Consider the following 27420-nt stretch of genomic DNA (forward strand, 5'->3'; position numbering starts at 1 on the left):
ATCCTCAAGAAAAACATCACTAGCCGTTTATATAATTTTCTTAGTAGATTCATTTGTCATTAATTTTTCAATCTAGGGTTCTTTAGTTGAATCTTTTTTTCATTTTCTATAACTTTTTCTACATTATCAAACTGGGAATTTTCACCTGGGATAAAGTTTCCACTATATCCTCACTTTTATTTTCCTTCCCATTAGTAATTTTTTCCTTGGGTTCTTTCTGAGGATCTTCTTTTAATTCTTCCTCAAGCTTATCTTTGAATTCTTCCTTAGGTTCATCTTTGAATTCTTCGTCAAGTTCTTCTTTGAATTCTTGTCCATATTTCTCTTCAGTTTCTTCTACCTCTTCAACTTCTTCACTTTGAAGCTCCACCTTATGATCAGTCACCTATTTGTTTTTATATAAAAATTCCTCCTCCTTAGAAGAGGCAAACATTTCTCTCATTGTGGATTGTTTCTCATTTCTCCTTTGTTGGGATCTCAAATTTCTCAAAACACAATCATTCCTCTATATGGGTTTTTCAATGGACAAAACCCCTACACTTTTACTAGAATCAGTGGCAGTAGCAAGTTCCTATAACCTACAAGAGGTTTGTTTCTTTTTTGTTACAACATGTAGACTCTATTTTCTTTGATTTTCTTGGGGGTTAGCCTAGTGTTTTCTTTCCTAAAGGATTGTACTAGAAGAGATTTTTGTTTTTGGGGGGTTTGGAGAAGATAGGGATTTCACATTCCATTTCTTACAAGAACTAGCTTAAAGTGTTTGATTAATGGCAGGAGATTCAAGGACCTAGTCAATGAAAACATCTCATTCTAGAGAAAGTTGGGGAAAATGAAGGGTATTAAGAACTAATAATTTTATTAACCCATGATGGGCTAGAGAATTAGTGTGGCCTTCACAAAATTGATTGCATGAACACTTCAAAGAAAATGACAGGTAATAAGCAAGGTTAACAAGAAAGCCATATATTTAAATGAGCATTAGTAAAAAATGGTGGACAAAAACATACTTGTAATGTTCTTCATAGGTAACATACTTGATAAAATATTTAACAACTTCATCCCAGGGTTTTGATAGAGATTTACAAACCACTCCCTACCCCTAAACCTTTTCCACCTATTCACCATGTTTTAGGAGTTATATTTTATGGGTCTTTAGGTCTATGACTTTGGAGGATCTCATAGGGAAATTATGATCACCAATTTTAGGTAGAATGGTAACAGTCAGAATTGTCTATATATTAACTTGAAACTATAATCCAAGCACTGTGGTAGTCTCCCCTTAAAAACCAATAGAGAATTTGGTTGTAACTACTTCATTAAACCCACATAGTCTCAAAATAGTGTGTCCAACCAAAATGAGAAAAATCTTTAGAGCCTCTTCAGCAATAGTCAATTCATTTGTCGAATCAAGTTCATGGAGAATTTTTCTACCTCCGATGGTGTCAAAATAGTAGAATTCAAACAACAACTGGACTTTTGAAAATAGGAAATACTAACAGAGGAAAGTGATGGTAACTAAAATGGGAAAAACTATAAGGGAAAATACAGTGAATGGATAAAGTACTATGAACCATGGTAAATAATGATGACAAGAATGGGAGCTAAAAAAATCATGAAATATTATGTTGAGAATGAAGAAATAAAAATGTGATGTGTTGAGGAATAATAATGACATGGAAAAGAATCTCTCTCCTAATTAAAATTTTGAACCATCCTAGTCATGCCACATAATTAGAAAGGAGACTAAGTACATAAAATAAAGAGGTGAGGTTGAGAGAATACTTCATGTATCTATATATGAGCCAATGCAAAAAAATGTGCAAAGTGGAGCCAAAGAATTGATGTCAAAACATTGGAAAGATTTGAAGGATACAATGATCATGATGTGCTAGGGTACAAAAAATAAGTGTACTGATAGAAGGAAAATTCAAAAATGGATGTGGGACCAAGCAAGAATGCAAAAAGATTGACAAAAGGAAGGCTAAGAAAACTTGAGGCATGAGAACAAGATAAAAAAATAGTTTTCAAAGGAGAGAGGTGTGACGAGAATGTTATATAGCCATTAGAAAGAGGTGTAGTAGGAATGAAAATAATTTTGTGTTTTACCAGCAAAGAGCTGGTGGAAGAAGAAAAGGATTGTGTTCTTGTAACAAGATGAATTTTTTTATTTCTTTTCTTTCTTTCTTTTTTTCCCTTATTATTTTTTTTAATTATTTATTTTTATTTTTTGATATATAATAGTTTAGCAGTGAAGGAGGCCAAACAGAGCTATAATAAGCTCTTGATCTATATGAAGAGAGAAGGCTTCCTTTGATAGAGGTTTCTTGTACAACTTCAATTGGTGACCATTTACAAGGAGTCTATGACATGTAGAATCCATCATATAGAGTTTAACAACACCATTTTCATACATATGTTCAACTTCATAAGTTCCTAACCAGCGTGTATGAAATTTACCTTTAAACTCCACAAACTGGGAGTCATATAGAAGTGCCCAATCTCCTAGCTAAAAGGAATGTTGATGAATGAACTTATCATGCCACAATGTTTGCTACTTTAAGACAAGTTTGATATGTAGGAGAACATCACGATGAAGTTCATCCAAGCAATGGAGTTGAGCTAGGTTCAACTCAAGTTGTAGAGTATTCTGAAGAGTTTTGATCTCAAACTCAATAGCAAGTACAACCTTCTTACCATAGACTAGTTCATAAGGGTTCAGACTAGTAGTGATCTTCTACGTGATGTGATAGGCATAGATGGATTCAAAAAATTGTGTCATCTAGTCATACTTATAAAGTACTACAGTCTAGGTAAGAATTTTTTCCAACTACCTATTAGTAACATCTGCCTATCTATTTTCTTGGGAATGATAACAGATGGACTTACAATGGTAGATTTTATATTCCTTGACTAAAAAAGTGATGATATCTGAAGTGAACTGGGGACCTTGATCTATGGTAATCTCCTTGGGGACACCAAAATGAGTGAATATCTCTAAATAGGAGAAATTGACAACTTTAGTATCTCATGCATGCTCCAGTGCTATAACTTTAACCTAGTTGGTAACATAATCTATGCAGACAAGGATGGTACTCCTTGTTTTGAGAAGGCATGTTAATGGGCCTCACAAAATTGAGACCCCACTTCTCAAAAGTTTCAATGGAGATCTAAGGTTAAAGGAATCTCATTAGACCTTGTATGACGGCCCATTTATTAGCACTGATCACAATGATGAACATATCACTTACAATCCTTATGAATTGTAGGCTAGTAGTACTTGACATTAAGGACCTTCTAAGAAATTCTTTGAGTACTAAAGTTTCCTATACAAGGTTATGTGTGATAGGTTCAAAGAATATTAAATATGTCATCCTCATAAACATGGTGATGCATAATATTGTCAATGCCAATGTGAATGCGGAGACCATCTATCCAAGTATATTGGCCACTAAGGCCTACCAAACTACAACATTCTCTAGGGGATAAATGTGAAGTAAACTTGCATGTAATGAGGTAGTTGGAAATATCAACATGTATTAGGCTCTTTAAGGAGATATCAAAGAGGTTATCAGTAGGGAATGTGTCATCAATAGGTATAGGTTCAATATTTGGATGTTGCAACCTAGACAGGTAATTTGCAACCACATTTTCTCGACAAGGCTTATCAGTTATAGTAATGTCAAATTCTTGTAATAGGAGTAACCAGTTAATGACCCTACCCATTTCTATAGGTTTATTAAAAAAGAAATTGAATTTTTCAATGCTCGATAGGAATAAACACTTTATAACCAGTAATATAATGCTAAAATTTATCAATAGCATCAACAAAAACCAAGATTTTTTAAGTTATAGTGTAGTTTACCTCTTTGCGATTAAAGTTCTTATTGATGTAGTAAATAGAGTAGAAGAGTATCATATTTTTTATTGAGTACTACACACATGGAGGAATCAAAGGCATCAATATGAATATGGAAAGGTGATTCCCAAAGGTGCCCTAAGAACTGGATTAATCACAAGCTTGGTTTTGATGATATCAAAGGCTTCTTGACAGTCAAGAGTCCACAAAAAAAAACATCCTTAGCTAGAAGGGAAAACAAAGGAGATTTTTTTAATTTAATTTTTAGATAAATATTTGGTAGTACCTAGCATGACCAAGGAAACTTGTAACATCTTTTTGTGTGGAAGGTATAGGGAGATCTTGTATGATCTAGATCTTTTTAGGATCCACTTAGATACCTTTTGAAGAAATATGATGTCCTAACTCTATACCTTAAGTCATCAACATATGACACATCTCATGACTTAAAGATATATTAGTATCTATACATCTCTTAAGCACTCTTTCTAGGTTATTTTTAGCCTCCTCAAATGTGTTTTCATGGACAATAAAATCATCCATATAGACCTCAAGACAATCATTAACCAAAACAAAACAAAAAAACACTTGACACTTATGTCTAGAAAGTGGCAAGGACATTATATAATCCTAAAGGAAGAACATTTTAGGCAAAGGTACCTCATGAGCATGTAAAGGTAGTCTTATCTTGATCCTTCAAAGTAGTTTAGATTTGATTTTATCCACTAAATCTATCCAAGAAAGAGAAAATTTGATTCCCTACAAGACTATCCAACACTTGATGAATAAATGGTAAGGGAAAATGGTCCTTTTTAGTTGCCTTATTCAGTGCTCTATAATCAACACAAATTCACCACTTACCATTTTTATTTGGTACAACTACCAAAGGAGATACCCACATACTATCTAAAATAGGATAAATAAACCCAACATTTAGCAATTTTTGAAGTTCCTCTTTGATTGTGTCTCTCAAAGTTGTATTAAGTCTTCATTGTAGTTTTTGAATGAGGTGACTCCCTTATTCTATGTGAATAGTATGGGTAAAAATATTTGGATAAATACCTTGCATATCTTTATATTCCCATGTGAATGCAACTTTATGTTCCTTGAGCATTTCTAGTGTAGGGGCACCTAGGTAGGCTCATAGAAGACCTAGGGATCCTAGGATATATTTTATTGTAGTGGTTCTAGCCACAAAAATAGGATAATAATAGGGTTAACCTAGTGCTAAGGTGAAGTGTGTTAAGTTTGGAAAGCCTTATGAGGCCTTAGTTGCTCATAGTTGCATGACTAGGTCAAATAGGCCACTTTTGTGTTTTGGAGGGTAAGATGGCCAAATAGGTGATATAAGGCCCTTTTTACATATTTTGATTCAATTTAAGGCTTTTTTAAAATTTTGGTAACTTTGGGGTAAGGTTGAGGATCAAACTCCAAAAGATTTAAAAGTTTCTCAAAAATTGTCAATGTTGTCATTAACAACATTGAAATTTTTTTGTTGCATTCATGAAACTTTGTAGTTAGGACCTAATAATTATCTTAAAAAGTTTTGATGGGAGTTGGGATGTTTATTTAATTCTATTCTTGACCTTTTGGAAGGGTTGGGTTTTTTAGCCATTTTAGTGTGTATGGAATGTCAGCAAAGATATAGTTACAATTTATGTTTTCTAAGGTTTTTGGCATTTACATGGATTGAACTTGGATCTGCAATGTTTTTAAGTATTAGTGGAGTTAAATTTAAGATTTTTTATAAATTTAGTCATTGATTTTGTAAGGTTTTTGTTATTTTTTAAAATTGTTCTATTTTCTATCTACCAGTTGTCCTAAATCAAGGGATTGAGCAAATTGGAGCCATAACTCCTCTTCCCAACATAGTTTATATATAGTCTCTTCAGATTAGGATAATGACTCCTTGGACATATTATATAGTGAAGGAGGGCCCCTAGGAAGAACAGCAAGAATTTTTGTGTCAATGCCCTAGGCAAGCCAAAGATGCATGTTTGGGGATCATAGTCAAGTATAGAACTGATGAGAGGGAATGAATGCTTGGCTTTCTTTAATCAAAGATTGGAATGTAATATTAAAATGTGTGGTAGAGTCCCAACTATAAGGGGAGGCATTGGTGAAATTTATAAGGAGGGTGAAACTCATTTCTTGTCAAACGGCTTCAATATCCTTGCAAACCTTGATTTCTAGGCATGAAAGTAGGCCATATTGTATGTATGTTTTGAGAGCATAAGACCTCAAGAATCCTTTATTAATCTAAAAAGGGTGCCTAAATCCATGATTTGTTTAACCCTTGTCAAGTATTTTTGCAAAGTAGTCCAATTTTTCATCAAATGGAGGGCTAATTGCTAATAGCCTTTTTGCAAGCATTTTTGTGCAACTTTGTGTGTTTCGTAGAACTCGATTAGGATTTTAGTTCCAATTGTGGGAGTAAGCCTTCAAGAGTATCCTAGTGCCTTCTAAGATTATCAAAACTTCACTTGGGGTGTTAGTTATGAAGTTGAGGCTGATTGTGGAGTTAATGAAGAGGAAGCAATAAGGTCAAAGCAAACCTAGGAAGTAATAAAGGAGTGTTTGTTCTACACATGTGGTGTACACTAGTTGAATGGACTATGACCTCATAGATAAGATCCTAAGGAGATTAGGGTAACTAGAAACCCTAATAGGTCAAAAGAAAAACCTAAGGAGACCCTAGAGGGAACTAGGGTGGGAGAAAAACTAGTTGTCACATTAGAGTGGTATCAAAGCAAGTTAAAGACTTGGGAACTTGGTGTATGTCTGTAGCTACTGGAGAGTTAGTGGGTGAGTCAAGTATGGTGAAAAATGTAGAGCTAGACAAAGAGGTTGATGAGAAAAAGGAGAAGAATGGAATTCTTGAAGAAGCCTTGGAAGAGGTGAAGATAAAGTTGGATGCAATTACTAATGCAGCCAAGAAAAATGAAGAAGAATTCAATGTTAGGGGTAAGGAGATAGTAGAAGATATCATCCCTGAACTAGACCTTGTCTTGAATGAAGAGTCTTTATTGAAAGACATAAAAGCCCTAGGAGGGAAGGCTTTGGAAGGTGTTCCCCTATTTAGTGGGAAGATGGACATAGATGTAGTGATGGATTGGTTAGATGGGATGGAGAATCACTTTGAATGTGAAGAAGTGTTAGAGGCACAAAAGATCATAGCATCCAAGTCAAGACTTAGAGGATTGGCATTGACATGGTAGAAACATGTCCAAGATGAGAGTATTAGGATTGGAAAGAACCTATAGCCAATTAGAATGCCATGGAACCAAAATGAACAACAATTTCATACCAGAGGATTTTGAAATTCAACTTCACAAGAGGAGATGAGGAATGTAATAGAGAGATTTGGATGTAGCCTCTTATATAGAGTAGTTTTAGAGGTTATGTCTTAGGTTCAAGAAGCAAGAAGAAGAGCCAATAAAAGTGGCTAAGTATTTGGGTGGTTTAAAATGGAATATCCAACAAGAGCTAAGCTTGTGGACACCTACTATGATTCAAAGGTGTTATCAACTAGCCCTAAAGGTGAAAGAGAAGACTAGAAAGAAATGGAAATCTATCTTCAAGGATAGAGGTAAGGAAGAAATTAGAGGAAATAAAAAGGAGGATATCAAGATAGAGGTGATGAGAAAAGTAACCAAGGTGAAACCAAGATCACTAAACAAGTCACTGAAAGAATTTCTAGATGAGGTTATAGTAGAGGAAGAGGTAACCAAGGATGTTCTAGCATAGATAGAGGATTAGGCAGAAGAAACTAAGGATTAGACAGAAGTAACTCTTACTTTGTTAGCATGAAGTGTTATAATTGTGGTCAACTAGGCCATTGAGCATATAGATGCCCTAAAAAACCTTTTTCTTCAAACTATGACAAAAGAATAGCATATGCTCAAGAGGATAACTCTAGTGGCAAGGAAAATGAAGTGAATCATATAGAATCAAAAAAAGGAGAAAACCTCATGTTTAGGAGGATATTGATCAAGCAAATATCCCTTGATGAGCCTAAGTATAAGAGGGCCTTGTTTAGGACCAAATGTAATATTCTTGGGAAGGTCTACAAGGTAGTAGTGGATTCAAGATCTACTGATAACATAATATCAGAGGAGGTAGTCAACAAGATCAAGTTGACCAAGATACCCCATGTGAAACCATACAATATGACTTGGTTCAACAAGGGTCAAAGTATACTAGTGAATGAATAGACTTGGATTGATTTCTCCATACTAGGGTACAAGGATAGGTTATTGTGTGACATCTTACCCATGGATTCTTGCCATCTACTATTAGGTAGACCCTAGTATTTTGATAGGTAAGTAGAATATGATGGAAAGGAAAACTCCATATCATTTAAGAAAGGAGGTAGAATGTTTAAAATCCAATCTTTGTTGGAGTGAGATAAATCACAGTCTAAGGTGCCTAGGGTGTTGCTATGTAGTGGAAAAGAATTTTTTAAGGATCTCAAAGATTATGAGATCCCAAGCTATGCAGTTGTACTAAAGTCTAAGGGAGTAGACAACACCATCAAAGACCCATTGCATGTAGAGGTACAAACATTTCTTGAAAGGTACTAATACATTGTGAGTGACAAAACTCCTACCACTTTACCTCCAAGAAGGGTGATAAGACATCAAATATACTTTTTTACTTATGCATCCATACCAAACAAAGTAGCATATAAGCTTACTCCAGACCGAAACTTGGAAGTAGCAAAATAAACACAAGAACTTTTGGATCAAGGCTTGATCAAGAAAATTATAAGCCCATGTATAGTCCTTGTTGTACTAGCATCCAAGAAAAAAGGAAAATGGAGGCTATGTAAAAAATTAGGTATAGGTTTCCCATACCTAGGATTGAGGATTTCATGGATTGTCTTGGGTGGTGGGGGGGAATGTATTTCACCAAGTTAGAATTGAAGAGTGGATATCACCAAATTAGGATTAAGGAAGGAGAGGAATGGAAGATAGCATTCAAGATAACAAATGGCTTGTATGAATGGCTTGTAATTAAATTTAGTCTCTCAAATGCCCCTAACACATTTACAAGGACCATGAATAAACTTCTTAAAGACTTCACTAGAAGATTTGTGGTTATATATCTAGATGATATACTAATCTTCATGAGAAAAAGGAAGAGCAAATTAAACATGTGGAAGCAGTATTGAAGAGACTTCATGAGGAGAAGCTTCCTATAAATCTTGAAAAGTGTGACTTCTTCAAACAAGAGCTTATGTATCTAGGCTTTGTGGTGTCAAAGGGGTCCTTGAAGATGTATCAAGAGAAGATTGTAGCTATCCTCAATTGGCCACCACCTACTACATCTATTGAGGTAAGAATTTTTCATGGTCTAGCCTAGCTTTATAGGAAATTCATTAGGAATTTTAGTGGCATATGTGCACCTTGCTAGATGCTATTAAGGGTGAGGTCAAGTATAAGTTCAAGTAGACTCTAAAAGGAGAGAAATAAGTAGATATCCAACCTATTTTGCAATTTCCTAGTTTTGAGAAACTTTTCACCATAGAGTGTGATGCAAGTGACCTAGTAGTAGGAGGAGTGTTGAGTCAGGAAGGTAGGCCAATATCCTTCTTTAGTAAAATACTAGATGAAGCCAAAAAGAAGTATTCTTCCTATGACTTAGAACTATATGCCTTAGTTTAGCCTCTTAGGAAGTGGAGGCATTACCTATTGCCCAAGAATTTTTTTTGTGTTTACTAATAATCAAGCTCTCAGCTATATTGACACCCAAGAAAAGTTGAGTAATAGGAATTTGAAATGGATGGAGAACCTACAAGCTTTTACCTTCATAATTAAGCATAAGAAAGGGCATATGAATAAGGTGTCAGATGCATCAAGTAGGAGATTGTTAACAATCCAAGAAGTTTAGATACATAGCATTGGGATAAAGAGCTTCAAGAGACTATCTAAGGAGGGTGAGGACTTTGCAGAGGCCTATAAGGTATTTTCTGACTTTGACAACCATTTCCATAGCAAGTTCATTGAATTTATCTTATAGAATGGATTTCTATTTAAGAGCAATTAGTTGTGTGTACAAAGGGAATCAATAAGGGAGAACCTAGTCTAGGAAAAGCACAATGAGAGTTTAAGTGGTCACTTTGATGTGAGCAAAACTCTAGAACTAGTCCAAAGGTTCTATTATTAGCCTAAACTATTAAGGGATGTGACCAATTATGTGGAGAAATGCATGGTGTGTATGAAAGCCAAGGGTGGAATGAGTAATGTAGCTCTATATCAGCCCTTACCAATTTCAAATGGGCCATGGGAGTGTGGGAGCATGGACTTCATATGAGGTCTACCTAAGACAAAGCATGGGTATGATAGTATCTATGTAGTGGTTGATAGATTTAGTAAGATGGGCCACTTCATTCCATGCAAGACTACCAATGATGCTAGTCACATTATACACCTATTCTTTAAGGAGGTTGTGAGGATTCATGGACTTCCCTTGAGCATTATTTTAGATAGAGATTTAAAGTTCATGAGCCACTTTTGGAAGACTTTTTAGAGAAAACTTGGCACAAACCTTTCATTTGGTTCAACATACCATCCTCCAATTGATGACCAGACTGATGTGGTTAAGAGGGTATTAGGTAATCTCTTGAGGTACCTAACTAAGGAGTATGGAAAAACATGAGATGTGATCATTCCCCAAGAAGAGTATTCTTACAATGACAGTAAGAATAGGATCACAGAAAGAAGCCCATTTGAAATTGTGTATGGGATGCATCCAAGGGGTGTATTTAAGTTGAGGGATCTTGGGGGAATGGAATATAGAAGTGGACATATTGAAGATTTTTTCCCTAACCATGACAGAAATCCAAGGCCAAGTGAAGAAAACTATCCAAGATTTTACCCAAAAATTGAAATCCAAGGTAGATGAAAGGAGGAAGGACATTCAATTTGTTGTTGGATATTATGTCATGGTGCATTTGAACAAGTCAAGTTGTAGAAGGGTGTGCCAGTTAAGCTCGAAATGAAAAGAGTGGGGCCTTGCCAAATCATAGCCAAATATGGAACCAATTCTTGTAAGATTGATTTTCCATTAGATTTAGGCATCTCTCCTATTTTCAATGTGCAAGATTTGGTTGATTTCAATGGTACACTACCTCAAAGTAGTCAAGGAGTCAGTGTTGATCTAGAACCTATAGTAGTACCTTCATCAAGCAAGTTGCAAGTTGAACAATTGTTGGACTCAAGAGTCAAGAAGGTCACAAGACACAAGGTATACATGGATTATCTCATCAAGTGGAAAGAGAAGATAGATTTAGAAGCAACTTGGGTTGTTGAGGTAGACTTAAACAAGGCATGCATGCCCTAAGACCTATTCTCCACAGGAGTGACATGGTTTCTTTTGTGGGGGAGTATGGTGTAGGGGCACCTAGGTAGGCTCATTGAAGACCTAGGGCTCCTAGGATATCTTGGCTTGTATTAGTTCTAGCCACACCACTAGGATAGTAATAGGGCTAACATATTCCTATGGTGAAGTGTGTTAAGTTTTGAAAGCATTATGAGGCCTAAGTTGCTCATAGTTGCATGACTAGGTCAAATAGGGAATTTTTGTATTTTTGAGGGTAGTATGGCCAAATACATGATATAAGGTCCTTTTTACATATTTTGAGTCAATTTAAGGCTTTTGAAAAAGTTTGGTAAACTTTGGGGCAAGGTTGAGGATCAAAATCCAAAAGATGTAAAAGTTGCTCAAAAATCACCAATGTTGTCATTGACAACATTGACAACTTTTTGTTGCATTCTAGAAAATTTGTAGTTGGGTGAAAGCACAAACCTGTGTCACCCTTTTTTAAATCAAAAGGCTAACAAAAGTATAACTGTTCACCTTCAATGACATAAAATTGGTATTATTATTTTGAATTTGAAAATGAAGTAAACTAATGAAATATGTAGAAATCGATGAAATTTGGGATTATAATTTTTTTTTAAATTTGGAATAACAATTTTTATCTATTGAAAATTGGCAGTCTAGTTCCCACCACAAAACTATATGGAAATAAATTAATTTCCTTTTGATCTCAGACTATGTTACAGATAACATATATAGCTAAAACAATCAAAAATAAAAATTAGATTTTGGCCTATATTTTCTCTTTTATAATGAATCAAATTTCAACTAACCTAAAATTGATAGTTTTCATCTCCCATCACATTTTTCAAAACAAATCTATTCTAACCAAGAGAAAAATTATACATTCTAGAACAAGACTCTCTCCTCTAGAATGTCATATAATTTTTAGATTTGTTTGATATGATTTAATATTTTTTCCTTTCTCAAAACTGACATCTTTCTAAGTGTTAAAATATGTGCTTGTAGAATATTTTTTTTACAATATATTATATCCAATTAAAAAACTATAAACTCTATATGAGAATATTCTTGACTCTGAGCTCTATGAAATGGTGTTTATATATTATTAATAAAAATATCATAAAAAATAGTAAGAGTTGTTGAAACACCACTTTTCTAAAATATTTTTATTTCTTTAGTAATTGGATATAAACTAGTATAAGACATGCATTTATTAGCCATTTCCAATTGAAAAAATGTGAAACCACATATAACTTAGCTAGAATAATTCTTTCTAGATCATATATTTTAACAAAATTAACTTTTAGATAGAAATACTAAAATTCAGTCATTCTGATAAGTCAGCTTGAAAGATGACACAACTTTGTACTTCTATCTAATTAGGACTTGATAACTATCTAAAATAGTTAGGATGGGAGTTTGGATGTTTATTTAAGGTCATCCTCAACCTTTTGGAAGGGTTGGGAGTTTTATCCATTTTGATGTGTATGGGTTGTCAAGAAAGATATAGTTACAGTTTATGTTTTCTAAGGTTTTTGGCATTTACATAGATTGAACTTCAATCTATAGTGTTTGGAAGTATTAGAGGAGTTCAATTTAAGATTTTCTATAACTTTATTTAGTGATTTTGTAAGGTTCTTGTTATTTTTAAAAATTGTTTTGTTTTATGTCTACATGCTGTCCTAAATCGAGTGATTGAAAAAAATGGAGTCATAACTCCTCTTCCCACTATAGGTTCGATATAGTCAGTTAGGATTAGGATTATGACTCCTTGTACATACTGTACAGTGAACGAGGTGCCCTAGGAAGGAAATTAAGCATTTTTGTGGTGATGCCCTAGGTGAGCTAGAGATGCATTGCTAGGGACATAGTCAAGTGTAGAGTTGATGAGAGGGATTGAATGCTTAGATTTCTTCAACCAAAGCTTGGAATATGATAGTATAATGTGTGGTGGAGTCCCAATTATAAGGGGAGGAATTGGTGAAATTTATAAGGAGGGTAAAACTCATTTCTTACAAGATAACTTTTATATCCTTACAAACCTTGATTTCTAGGCATGAAAGTAGGTTGTACTATATAGATGTTTTGAGATCCTAAGACCTCAAGAATCCTTTAGTACTCTAAAAAGGGTTTCTAAATCCATGATTGGTTTACCCCCTTATTAAGGATTTTTACAAGATAATCTAATTTTTCATCAAATGGAGGGCTAATTGCTTGTAGCCTTTTTGCAAGCAATTTTATGCAACTTTGTGTGTTTCTTGGAACTCGATTAGGGTTTTAGTTCCAATTGTGGTAGTACACCTTGGAAAGTATCCTAGTGCCTTCTAAGATTTTCATATCTTCAATCGGGGTGTTAGTTATCAAGTTGGGTTTAATTATGGAGTTAATGAAGAGGAAGCAACAAGGTCAAAGCAAGCCTAGGAAGTAATAAAGGAATGCTTGTTCTACCTTGTGGTGTGCACTAGTTGAATGGACTAAGACCTTGTAGATATGATCCTAAGGAGAGTATGGAAACTAGAAACCTAACAAGTCAAAAGAAAGACCTAAGGATACCCTAGAGGGAACTAGGGTGGGAGAAAACTAATCATCGCATCAATTTCTATGAGATATGTGATTTGTGCAGGTGTCAATTGAGGATTAATATTAATAATATGTCCTGGTAAAATTTCCATAGGTTCAGATGGTGTAGTAGAGTTAAGAAAAAACTTTGGTGAGGTGGTTGGCCTTTTTAAAGATAAAAAGGGACTATACAAGCACTAATTTCATAAAAGCTAATGTTATATGAGAAAGTGTTGAATAGGTCAAGAATTACCTACCAAAGGAAAGTTTCCCAAAGGATAGTTGATAGTTGAAAACAAGGGAAAGACCCTAGCTTCCATTACATCATTAGACTCATTCTTATTTTGAAGAAAATCCACTAGGATATTGTCTTTAGTAGGTTCCTCAAGGTGTTGTGCTTGCTTGTTAGTAAGGATAGGCACATGATCTTCTACATCACTGTCAAACCATACAGGATCCTCTGTATCTAATAATGGTTGAGTAGGGGGATATAAAGTTCACTATTTGGTATGTTCTCCATTATAAATGACCATGTTACCTAATTGAAAATTTATGTGAGAATTAGTGGTAGATAGAAAAGGTCTCCCTAAGATTAGAGAATATCCCCCCAACTTAACTTTGTGTTGCAAAATCATAAAATTAGTGGGGTAATTTTCCAAGGATCGATGGAGAGAAAACATTTTCTATAACCCCATCAGGTTTTACAAAGGACCAATTAGCCATTTGAAGCACTGCATGAATAGGTTTAAGTCCATCTAATGATAATTTTGTTTTTGTTTCATTGGGCATCATATTTATAGCTCAACCTAAATCCACAAGTGTATTAGGAATTTAATGATTTTACCTATGCTTACCTGTATGATTGGTCTACCAAGATCTACATATTATGGAATAGTTACATCCCAACATTAAATCCACCAATTGTCTAATAACTTAAATAACCTTTGAATCCTCTTTATTTTCCTATCATTGGGTGCATAACTCTCAAACCACTTTTTTGTATACTAGAATATTCTTAAGAGCCTAGAAAAGAGGAATCTTGATATTAACATTTTGTAATTCATTCAAAATATCAAACTCCATATGTGTCGATTCTTCAGGCTCTTGTTTAGAAATGAATTTATCAAAAAGGGGGGGCTCTTCTTCTAGCTCTTCTTTAGGTTTGGCATTGACCTCTGTGATAGTAGGTCCTTCAAGAGACTTTCCTAATCTTTATTGTATGCCATCCAACTCTACTTTATTAATAGAATAGGTAGGTTTATTTTCCACCTCATTATTATAAAATGGTTGAGAGGGCTTATTATTGGGAGTTAGATTTTGTTAAGTTGGCATGAATGTAGGGTTGGGTGGTTATGGTGGATTAGAGGAAGGTAGAGGTATTGGAAGGAGAAATTTTTGAGGTTGTTGGTATGGACTTATCATGGGCTGGGAGCTAGAATTATGTGTAAGGTGTTAGAGGTGGATAAGAGGATTGTGGTGCATGTGGCCTCCATGCTTGATGCCACGGTTGTGTATTTGATTGGAAATTTTAGGACTATTAAGAATATGGTTGTGGTCATTTCCAACCTCCATACCATGGATATTGATTGAAAATTGTTGAGATTGTCCTAAAAAATGTTGGTTGGGGAGCCCCCTTGGTGGAAATTGGTGTCCCAGGGCCAAATAGGAAATTGGTTCTTTTGTATACTCCATAGGAGTCAACCCTTCATAAAAAGTTTTAATGTGGAATTTTGCCAATGTCTTCCAAGGATGTCACATGAGTCTGATTATAAGGGTAGTCCTCTAGTCCATTCTTCTTACATAAAGTTAGGCATTATATTACAAGGGCTTTTTCAACTTCCTCTTGTTTCATGCGAGTATACAAAGTTTCAATTTACTTCCCCATATGATTTAGTATAATAGCTTTAAGATCTTCAAGTAAATTACCAATTTCTCACTTTGAAATACCTAATGTATTACCCATGGTAGAAAAATTACTTGAATGTCCACAAATAGAATAATGGGATCGAGAATAATTTCAGCAAATATCACAAACATCATCAAAAGATAATTTAGAAATATCACCTTTTCCAATTAAGTTCAAGGCATCCATGGTCTCATCTTAAATTCCCCTTAGGAAGAGCATTTTGATGGTGTTAGTGGTTAAAACTAGGGTGTCTTGAACGTTGTAAAGTAAAGGCAAAATTCTCTAGGAAATGTTCTACAAACTCTTCTTCTTGTTGATTCATGCAAAATATTTCATCCCATGCTTTTTTAGTCTTACAATATTCTTGATATTTTGCTAGAAAAGAATCTTTCATTTGATCCCATATTCTAATCTACTTAAGGCTCATGAACCATCATAATGCAACATCTTTCAATGTGGCAAGAAATAGCTTCAATTTCTATGCATCACTTTGATAGTCATAGCTATTACTAAGGATATCAAACTCAAATAGGAACATCTCAGGATCTTCAATGGTTGAGCCTGTAAACATAGGAAGCAATGAGTGAGAGATATTCTTCATAGGGGAATTATCCTTGGGAGGCTAGATAGGAAACTCAAAGGTAATATTGATTTGAACTATTGCATTACCATTGTTTCCATTATTATTACCTCCTACTACATTTCTTTTGTTATCAACCATGACTTTCTCCAAGACTTATGTTAATTAAGTTGTGTAGTAGATTGTAAGAGGCTTCTCTAGTGGTTCTAGAGGTTTACTACACCTATTATCAAAGGATTCCTTAAATTCCTTATATATCTTAGAGGATATGGTAGCTGAAGCTAGTTGAGTGAGGCATGGGTTTCCTTTTTCTGTCTTGGGTTTTGTCTCGACATTCAATGGTCCTTTTTCTTTTTGTATTTTTGGATTCTTTGAACTACCTTCTAACTCCTTAACAAACCTTCCTTGACTATCTCTAGGTCTATTGATGCACCTAAATGATTTATGAAACACAAGCCTAATGTAATGACTTAGACAAGGTCAAAAATTGTCTAGGATTTCCAAAAGATGCACAATTCATACCTTTCCTAGGCAATGATGCATTGTTTAATTTTATGTTGGCATTTTGATTTAGTTGGGTATTTTAGCTTACTCCTATCAATGTCAATCTGGGATGTAAACTTATGAAAATTATTAAGGCATTTTTCTAAAGGGATCAAGATAGTAGCTACATGGGGATGAAATGTAAGATAGAAATTGAATGATTTAGCTCAAATTATTGTTTTATTTAAACCCTATCAATCTAACAATCCAATTCAATCTTTACCAAAACAAATCAATTCTTTGTGCTTAATGAATCTAATTAAAATCACTCCTTAATAACCATCTATTACAAATAAAGATGTAAACCTAAATAAAATCACTCCTTTAGCAAATATTATGCTTCTAATCACACTCATTTAATAAATTGTAATCTAAAAGTACATCATTATAAAATAGAATTATTCCCTTTTATGTTTTGAAATATAGATATGAACAACAAAAAGTACTGTCTGTAATAGGAAGTTCAATTGCAATAGGAATTTTATGATAACAATCGATAGTAAAGGTAATAGTGTAAGATAAGAGGTCTATGAAGAATAACCAACAATGAAAAAAAGTTCATGAAAAATAACAAAGGGCGACAGAAAGTGTAATGTAGTAGATGACAGTTTATAAGAGATGAATGACCAAGTGTTTACTAAAGTAGGGGATTATATGGTCATGGGCATGGATGGGTGCATGGTGATTGATAAAATGGAAAGATTGAAATGATCACAATTCAACAATATAATAGATAGTTAGTTCTTTAAATAAGTATAACTTTACTAAACATATAAAATGAAACATATGAATTATATTTCCTTTTTCTATAGACATTCATAAAAAATATTATCTGAAACACACTTAATTAGTTTCTATTTTTGTAATTAAGGCATAACAATACATAAACACAAAACACAATTTGAAATGATATCACTGAGTTTTCCAAGAGGGAGGCCTTCCTCTATTCCGCATGTTGAGTGAAAGACTAACACACAGCTACTAAATTAGATCCAATCCAATGCAAGCAATAGAACAGAAGAATGATTTATGACAGTATTTTTAATAGATATATTTCTAGTCAATTCCTTATGGACATACACTCATTTATGTAGTTTCCAATATACCAAAATAAGGTTGGATCAGGGAGTTATGGCCATGGACCATTGTTCTAAATTATACAAATGGTATATTGGTTGCAGCCCACAAGTTTTAAACCATATAAGAAACATAATAATAGTAGCATAATATTTTGGCCAAAAGTCATTCAATGCCTTAAACCATGAAACAAAATATTTTCCTAAAATAGGATAGCAACACAAAGCTACGATATGTACACAACCGATCCAATTGTGTAAAACCTCCTATAATTGTTTGGTCATCCATGCTTAATTCCTCTAGCAGAATCTAATCAAATCATTGTTATTTTATACACTTAGAATTATGTTTCAGAAATTACCCTCTTTCTTATAATTGTATCAAATATGCTTAATTTCCTAAATAAATAATGGCATAAAAGGGAGTCTAGAAAGGATTTAGGAATAATAAAATACATAAAAGATGTTAAAGAGGAGACACAATCATATGCTCATCACTCAAGATTAGTTGGAGCACCTATGGCTACTAGACTCAAACTTTCAAAGATGGTGATTCTACTAATGTGAACCAAACCTTATATAGATCAATGAAATTTAAGTTGCAATATGTTGTTCAAAGAAGACCAAACATTGCACTAGCAATTGGGATGGTACCTAGATTTTTTGCAAATCCTAAGGAAAATCACATGATGGTTGTAGAAAGAATACTAAGATATCTGAAAGGAATAGAGGATTAAGGGTTTTATTACAAGAAGAATGACAAGTTTTAGCTAAAAGTGTATATTGATGCAGATTGAGCTAGAAATGTTGATGACAAAAAGAGTACAAGTGGTGGAGCTTTATTTCTAGGAAAGAGACTAGTTTCATGGACAAGCAAGAAGAAAAATTAAATCTCCCAATCTACAGCCAAAGCTAAATATGTAGCTACAATAGCTAATTGTTCTAACATAGTGTGGATCAAGCAATTTTTGAAAGAAATGAAGGAAGAGATCACTAAGTCTTTTATCATGTTTTGTGTTAACACAAGTGCTAATTATGTGATGCATACTAAGACTAAGAATATTGTTATTAGGTATCATTACTTGAGAAAGTTGGTTCAACAAAAAGAAGTAAGATTGGAGTATGTGAATATAAAGGAACATATAGATGATATACTCACAAAAGCTTTATCTAATGATGCACATGAATATCTAAGAGGTAAACTAGGGGTGATTCCTTTTAGAGATTCTACTCAAGCTAAGATGGAGCTCTACATCAAATGTGGTTATCAAAATATCTTACAAGTTAATGTAGAAGGTCACACTTTTGGATCTACCTAAAGTTGTGAGGAGAGAAGCATAAGATGTTAAATTAGTCATAAGAAAGATGATAGAATATGAACCAAGTTCAAAGAATTTACCAAGAGATGTCTACATGTTGAAGATGTATGAGAAGTTTCTTGAACATGTTGAAGTATCTTGTTGATACATGAGTATGGAAGTATCTTTGGCATTGCTGTCAAAGAGGGAGAGATTAGATAATTAGCCTAAAATCATGCATAAAGAGGGAGAGATTGTCTAAATAGTGAAAAATAGGAAGAAGTTCAAAAGTGTAATAACCCAAAAATGGTCATCTAGACTATTAGCCCCCTTCTCAACATTTTGCTAAAATTATTAAATCATTTATCTTGATCAAATCTTTAAAAATAAATTTATTTGATTTTATCCTATAGTTTGACAATTATATCCTAAATTATTATTTAATTAAAAGGAACATGTCCCCCTTTTATTAAATGAAATAACCCTTTCATCTCTTATCCTAAGTTGCACACACAAAAGCATTTTCCCATTTTAAAAATAAAAGAAAAGTCTTTTTGTCTCACATGTAGATACAAAAGTCAACTCTTTGTCATTGGTGGAAATGACTATGCACATGGATCATAAAAAATTCAACTCCCCACCCTTGATTAGATCCTCTTGTCTCATTATCTCTATCGTCCATACTTCTTTAAAAGGGAGAGCTCTCTCCTCATCTAAGTACCCATTCTTTTTGCACTATTGTTATGTTGTAGGTTTTTATATAGGCACTCTTGGAGGTTTGGAAGATCTTGTGGCTTCATTTTCATACTTTCATAGCATTATATCTTAGAGTCATATTGCATTAGCATGGCTTATTGTATGCAATATAATAGCACATTTAGTTTAATTAGAAGGATCATAACACTATCATATTGCTAGTTAGTTGCATTTCTTGCATCTCATATAGCTTAGGTACATTTTGCATAGAATTTTGTGGTAGTTCTTAGACACTAGCACTCTTTCTCTTGTCTTAGAATCTCTCATTTCATGGTACACTTTCAAGGGGATGCATTTTTATGTTCAGTTGAGAGCCACTTTACTTCCATTTGTGTTCCTTTGCATGTCAAGACTAGAAATCTCTAGTTCAACATTTAAGGCTCTCAATCTATGAGATCTCTCAAGTAGAAGGACTTAAGGTAGTTTACATTTATGTGTGTACATTTTTGGTGCCCATCGTGGGGTAGGACATCCTTTTTTTGCCTTCTTTTCTGCATTTTTGTTATTTTGTATTTTTTAATTTTTCTAGGTGAAACTATCGTATGATGCGTTTCCAATATCTTACGATAGTTCCTACAACTATTGTGTGATACTTTACCAGTTAAAAATATCACAAACATTTTCACATTCTATCACCTAGCTATTGCAAGGAATATCATAATGTTTGACATGGAGTATTGTACATGCATATTCTATCACCTGGCTATGCTAGGAAGTGTCGTACAATATTTATGTGGTAGAAAATATTGCCCAATTCATAACAGAAAGTTCCTTTGATTTTTTATTGGCATTTTGAGTTCTTGAAATATCATTTTTTTGGATTTTCTAGATTATTTATTATCTAATCAGTGAACTTTTTGTAGTTTTATTATTTTTGGTTAACGCATTTTTTATGAACTAACTCATTTGTTTTGTAGGGATGGCCTAAAATTGCTTGTCTAATTATTTATTAAAAAATGCATGTCAAAGACTCTATTTTCTAAAAAGGGCTACTAATATTTTCTACAAGTATGCCCAAGTAAATAAAAAATGAACAAACCAAGTTTGCTTGATATTTTATTCCATTTCTATGTGGGGCATATACTAGTTGTTTATTTTCCTAGGCATATAAAGCTTGTGAGTAGGTCTCAATTTTGGCAAGAGAGTATGTTCTTCACCCTTATGGTGAATCAAAATCTTGACCCTTCATTGAGTCTCAAAAATAAGTTTCATATTCCACTTTTTAGTGGTCCTAATTAATCTTCCTAATGTGTTTGGGGAAGCACTAAGAACAGAAGAGTATGCTCTTCACCATTTGTGTGAATCAAAAATCTTGACTTCTTTGGTATGTATCATTTTTGTCTATCTCCTAGTGAGGGATTTCCTTTAGAGGAACTATTAAATTTGGAATGATACCAATAGGAGTGACCCAAAGTGAGAATGAGCACAACCTAGCTAACCCAATCCACTATAATTGAAAATCCCTTGATAAAGATCAAAGTCTTGGGGGTGTAGAATTTATCTTCATTTAGTGGAAGTACTTGTGGGATTCTAACCATGAGGAAAATACTATGTAGGAATGCTTAAGGTACTCTTGTGGCCACAAGGTCCATTACTTGTCTCTAAGAAGGTGTCTAGTTAATTAAGTGCAAGAGGAGTGTTGCAAACAAGATCCTTTCTAAATGCCTTAGGATTAGAAGCTACCTTTATTATCCACTCAACATCTTGGTGCAAGGATCAATCCTAGTGGACTACCAAGATCACCCCAAGATTTTTACACTCACCATTTGTGTCCATTTTGTTGTGCCAATGGCTCCTCCATGACAAAGCCAACATCTATTGTGGGAAATAACTTTCTGCGAGGCAAGGGGGCATCAAGTGTGGGACAAGTTGTTAAGTAATGAGTTGTGACATTTAGGTAGTTTTACTTGGTATATTTTTTAATGTGATAAACCTATGAAAACATTTTTAGCATACACATGACATCAACATTCATAGGATTTAATGTTTTTTGAGATATCACAAGTGCTTGTGTCGACAAGGTCACTTTGTCTCTTATTCAATTGTTTGAAGGCATATCTTACCATGATCTAGTCTAAAATCTTCATGTCTAGTATAATATTAAGTTGAAAAGATGGGTTTAGTCTCTTGGATACAAACTTAATGTCTCTATTGCTCACTTGTCAAAAACTTAAGTATCTCATCTCTTGGTTTCTTTCTAGCAAGCTTCTTGCTCAATTATTGGTTGGGATAAATTCTTGTGCATTTTTGACAAGATATTCTCTACACTCTATCTTTTGACAAGTAAACATTTTTTACTATACAAGTTTAGATCCTAAAAGGATTTGTATCTTCTTGTTACACTAAAGGCTTGCCTTTACATGCTAGTTGTCACTAGACTCCAAGTTGATCAAGGAAGCCATCCCTCTTTTAATTTTGTATAATTTTTCACTCCAACTAGATTTCCTTGTAAGAAAGAATGTGAGGAAGAAATTTTCTTTGACAGGGAGGAAGAGGCTAACACCACTACTTGGCACAACCCACATTAATACTTTGAAAATTTATTTAACACCCCCTTTGACACTTCTAGAGCTACTAACAATGTTTCACTCACCATGAATTCTAAGGAGAGGAAATGTTGGCTAGAAGATATTTTTGCACTTAGAGAAGAACAAGCTTGGTTAGATAGAGAAAGACTAGAAGAAGGTAGGTATATAGCTACTAGAGAAATATCTCGCTCACATGTTGAAACTAGTACTTGCACACATGACTTTAAAAATATACATGCTCATGATGGAAAATTACAATTGGAACAATTGTTGTTTTTTCATTGATGTCAAATCTATTGATAAGACATATTGCTACCTAATCTAAATTTCATATCTATTTAATTGATGAAGAGGATTTGAGAAGTTGATCATAACAATAGCATCTAGAGCAAAGGTGGAGCTATGAAAAGGGAGTTAGAATGGACATTTGATTAGATAGACTTTGATAAAGCAAAGTGATTTTTTATATCAAGAAAGCCAAGTCAAGCTGAGCAATAAAATAAAAGACTAAAAGAAGGTCGAGTAATCTAGTGTCAACCAAGCTACAACTAGTGCTAAGAAAATGTAGTATTGACCAAGCATTAACATCAACCAAGCAAGATAGTTAATGCTGAGACAGAAACCTTTACAACGACTAAGTAATTTAGTGATGACCAAGTGTTAGAATTAATAGGATTTTGAGTGACAGAATGAGAAAGAATTCAAGGAAATCATGAGATCAAGCCAACCTAATTGATTTCTTGGGAGATATAAATCATTTTGAAGATAATATTGATGAGTTGGATCATTAAATTTAAGGAGAGGATTAGGTAAAAACCTAATAGGATAATTTTAGAGAAGCTTCTAGAGGATGATCAAGAAGATGGACAAATATAAGGAATTGAGTTGAACCTAATCATAAACCTTAAGATCTATGGTGATGATGGAAAATGGTAAAGAAGGAATTACCTATTTAAAGAGGTAAAAAGCTAAACAAATGTAGTTGTGTGTTCCTATGTGAGTGATGTGTATGAGCAAGACATACAAACAAATTAGAGGCTCACAAGATTGTGTTAGTGAATGTGAAGCTAAAAGAGAAAGCTTCTAGAGATGATGTTGATGTTGATAAGTGAATATAAGCAAAAAGATTAAGTTTTTTTTAGAAGAGTGGGCTGATTTCTTTAAGGGTTTTTGAGTGAATCAAGATCAAAGATGATAATAGAAGGATTATCAATGAATCAACACCAATACTGTACAAAGATCTAAACTTGCAAAAGTGAGTTATAATCACATAGATCAAAACTTATTGTTTTCTTTCTAATCATTGTAAATGGTTTGTATTGAAATACTTTTAACAGAGCTTGACATAATAGTGATTTGAAGACTCAAAATTCCGTGTAAATCCTTTAACTATGTGACATTCTAAATGGAATGATCAAATTCCTCTGACTAGGCCACTCCTAATAGGGCTCACTTTGAAAGAGTGAAAAAAAAGTTGCATATTGCTTGTGATTTTTACCAAATTGGGTTTCCACATAATCCTAGTGTCAAATTGTATTAAATGTTTTATGTGTTTTACATTTGATAATATTTTCATTATGAAAGCAAGTTATGTTTAAGATAGTTTTATAGTAGAGATCGAGCAATAGTAGGAAAATAAAAATATTGAGTGTTTATTGTTTAAATTATTCAAGTGGTACTTAAAGACCTTGAGTAACTAATTCACCCACCCCCTCAGGAAATTTATTCTAAAACATTTCTAATAGTTGGTACCAGATCTCAGTACTTATAGAGGAAAGTTTGAAGATACTTAAAGCTAAAGATCATGGCTCATAAGAGAGAAGTACCAAAGTTCAACAAGGATATTTTTATGGAAAGCCTTGATGAGTTTCACATATCTAGTATCAGTGATGATGCTATCAACTTTGTGGACAATTAGTATGTAAAAGTTACCACTACTCCTATGATAGCTAATCAATTGAAGTAGAAGCAAGAACACGATCAAGAAATTTTGGAGATTTTCTTTGCCCTAAACTATGTTGAGTTTAATAACCTAAAAGAATGTGATAGTGCAAAGAAGGTATGGAAAAAATAGAAGACCATATATGGAGGTGATGACAATGTCTTGAGAGACAAATCAGAAAGCCTAAGAGGTAAATTTGATGACATGAGAATTATGGAAGGTGAGAACATAGATCAATACTACACAAGAATTAAAGAGGTTGTCAATTCTATTCGTGGTGAAAATGAAGAAATCAAAGTTGAAACAGTGATAAGTAAGGTATTGAGGACTCTACTTCCTATCTATGCCATTAGAGTTAATGCAATCCAAGAAATGACATGCACACTAGGTAAAATTTTGACCTTAGAAGGTGAAATTGGTAGACTTGTTTCTTTTGAAATCTCTAACTTCAATAACTACACCACCTACTCCTATTGAATCTACATTCAAGTCACAAATAGTTCGTAGCAAAAGAAAAGGTAAACATATCAAGAGTGATAGTGATAGTTTTGATTATGAGATTGATGAACTTGAAGCCCTTATTGAAAAAACATATGGAAGAGGAAGAGGTAGATACAAAGGTAAATTACATATTATTTTCTTTTCATGTAATAAAGTTGGTCCTATTGCTACCAGATCTCCTGACAAAGAGGAAAAGGATGAAAGTAAGGAAAGTAAGTACAAAGGAAGAAGAGATTACAAAGACTACAAGAGAAGCAAAGATGACAAAGGTAAGAAATATTTATTATATTGCTGAAGAAGAAATTGAAAATGAATCTGAGAGTAATAATGATGAAGTTGTCTATGTTGCTATGAAAGAAGATTCTGATGAAGATGAGAAAAATTCCCTATTCTCATACATAAACAAGAGTGATAGATGGATAATTGATAGTAGATGCTCCAATCATAAGACTGGTGATAAAGATAAATTTGAAGATATTGGTTTATACAATGGTGGATGTGTTAAATTTGGTAATGATATTCCATGTATTAAGAAAGGTAAAAGAATTTTTCAACGAATTGACAAGATAACACATGAAAATATTTATTGGGTTGAAGGACTTAAGTATAATCTATTGAGTGTTCCATAGCTTAAAAAATTAGGTTATAGATTTGAATTTCATAATAGGGATGCCAAGATACATGATGTTGATAGTAATCTAATTGGAACTAATGAGAAGACAAGAGGTAACTAATTCTATATAGTTTTATCCAATAGGGCATATGTGGTTGTACAATAAGAAGATGTTTGGTTATGGTACAAGAGATTATGTCATGTGAACTTTGAAAATTTGGTGAATATTAGTAAGATGAAGAAAGTAAGAGGATTAACTAAACTAAAGAAACCTAACAATGCTATGTGTAAACAATGTCAACTGGGAAAAATGACCAAGTCTAGTTCTAAGAGAAAAACTTACACTCGTAGTGATATTTTGGAATTGGCTCATACTGACCTATGTGGACCCATTAATGTTTAAATTTATTGTGAAGATAATTATTTCATTTTTTTTTATGATTACTCTTGAATAATAACTATGATGTTTCTTAAAGCTAAACCTGATTTTTTTAGTTATTTAAGTCATATTTAGATAGAGTTGAAAAAGAAATAGGGAAGAGTCTAAAGTGTTTGAGATCTAATAGAGCTGGTGAATTCATTTCCAATGAGTTTAATTCATGCTACAATGATAAAGGAATTAAAAGATAGATGTTAGCATCAAGGACCCCTCCTCAGAATGGAATAAATAAAAGAAGGAACATATCAATAATAGACTATGCAAGAACATTAATGATGGAGAAGAGTGTATCAAAGAAATATTGGAGAGAAGTAGTCAGTATAACTATCTATACCTTGAATCTAGTACAAGTCAAGAAACATATAAATGCTACATCTTTTGAACTATGGTATGGTTATGCTCCTAATGTGAAATATTTCAAAATATTTGGAAGTAGATGCTATATACTAAAAGCTAATAGAAATGGAAATCTTGATACAGAGCGTGATCAAGGAATATTCCTAGGTTATTCCAACAAAAGCAAAGCTTGTAAGTGTTTAAATTCTAACACTAACAAAGTTGTAGAAAGTGCAAATGTGAAAGTTGATGAGTTTGTAGAAAGAAGTGACACGTCATAAAATGAAGAGCCTAAAGACTACAATACATTCATCTAATAGGATGATGATTCTCTTAGCACTCAAAATGAACAAGAAAATCAAGCTACAAGTTCCCAACAAATAGGAAATAATGGAATGAAATACAAATTTTTGAGCTATAGGGAGTGGGTGTCGAGAAACAAACTAAAAATGTCGAGTCATAGACAAGAAATGTTGACCATTAGATTGAAAATGTCAAGCACACAAAACATGAATTGAACCTAAACTTGAAACAGAAAAATAGCTTGAGATTAATTTTCAAGATGAACCTATAGAAGAACCAAGAAGGAAACTAAATGTCAAAGAAAAATATGTGAGAAGACATCACAAAACTGAACAAATCATTGGAGATATTGAATCAAGTGTTATGACAAGAAGAAGACTCAAAGATGACACATTCTTACTTTGTGAATTTGAGCCCAAGGTAGTAAAAGATTCTTTGGAGAATGAATATTGGATTCAAGAAATGAATGAAGAAATTGACTAGATTGAGAAGAACAATACTTGGACTTCAATGCCAAAACCTAAAGAAAAAATGTTATTAGAACAAAATGGGTTTTTAGGAATAAACTCAATGAGAATGAAGAAGTAACAAGAAATAAGGAAAGATAGGTATGCAAGGGTCATGCTCAAGAAGGAGTTGATTATGGAGAAACTTTTTGTTAGTTTTTGGTGATTGATTGAGGAAGTATTGTACATACTTCAAAAATTCTTTGGGGTTCAGGCATTGCCCCAAAAAAAAATTGGGCTAATATTCGCCAATTGGCTATTATTTATTCACTATTATTTATTCACCAATTTATGGATGACATGTTGTAACTCATTTTAACCCTAAAGAAAC

This window comes from Cupressus sempervirens, chromosome 8, assembly GCF_028749045.1.
Source record: "Cupressus sempervirens isolate cs-2001-9-10 chromosome 8, ASM2874904v1, whole genome shotgun sequence".
In the NCBI taxonomy this organism is placed as follows: Eukaryota; Viridiplantae; Streptophyta; class Pinopsida; order Cupressales; family Cupressaceae; genus Cupressus; species Cupressus sempervirens.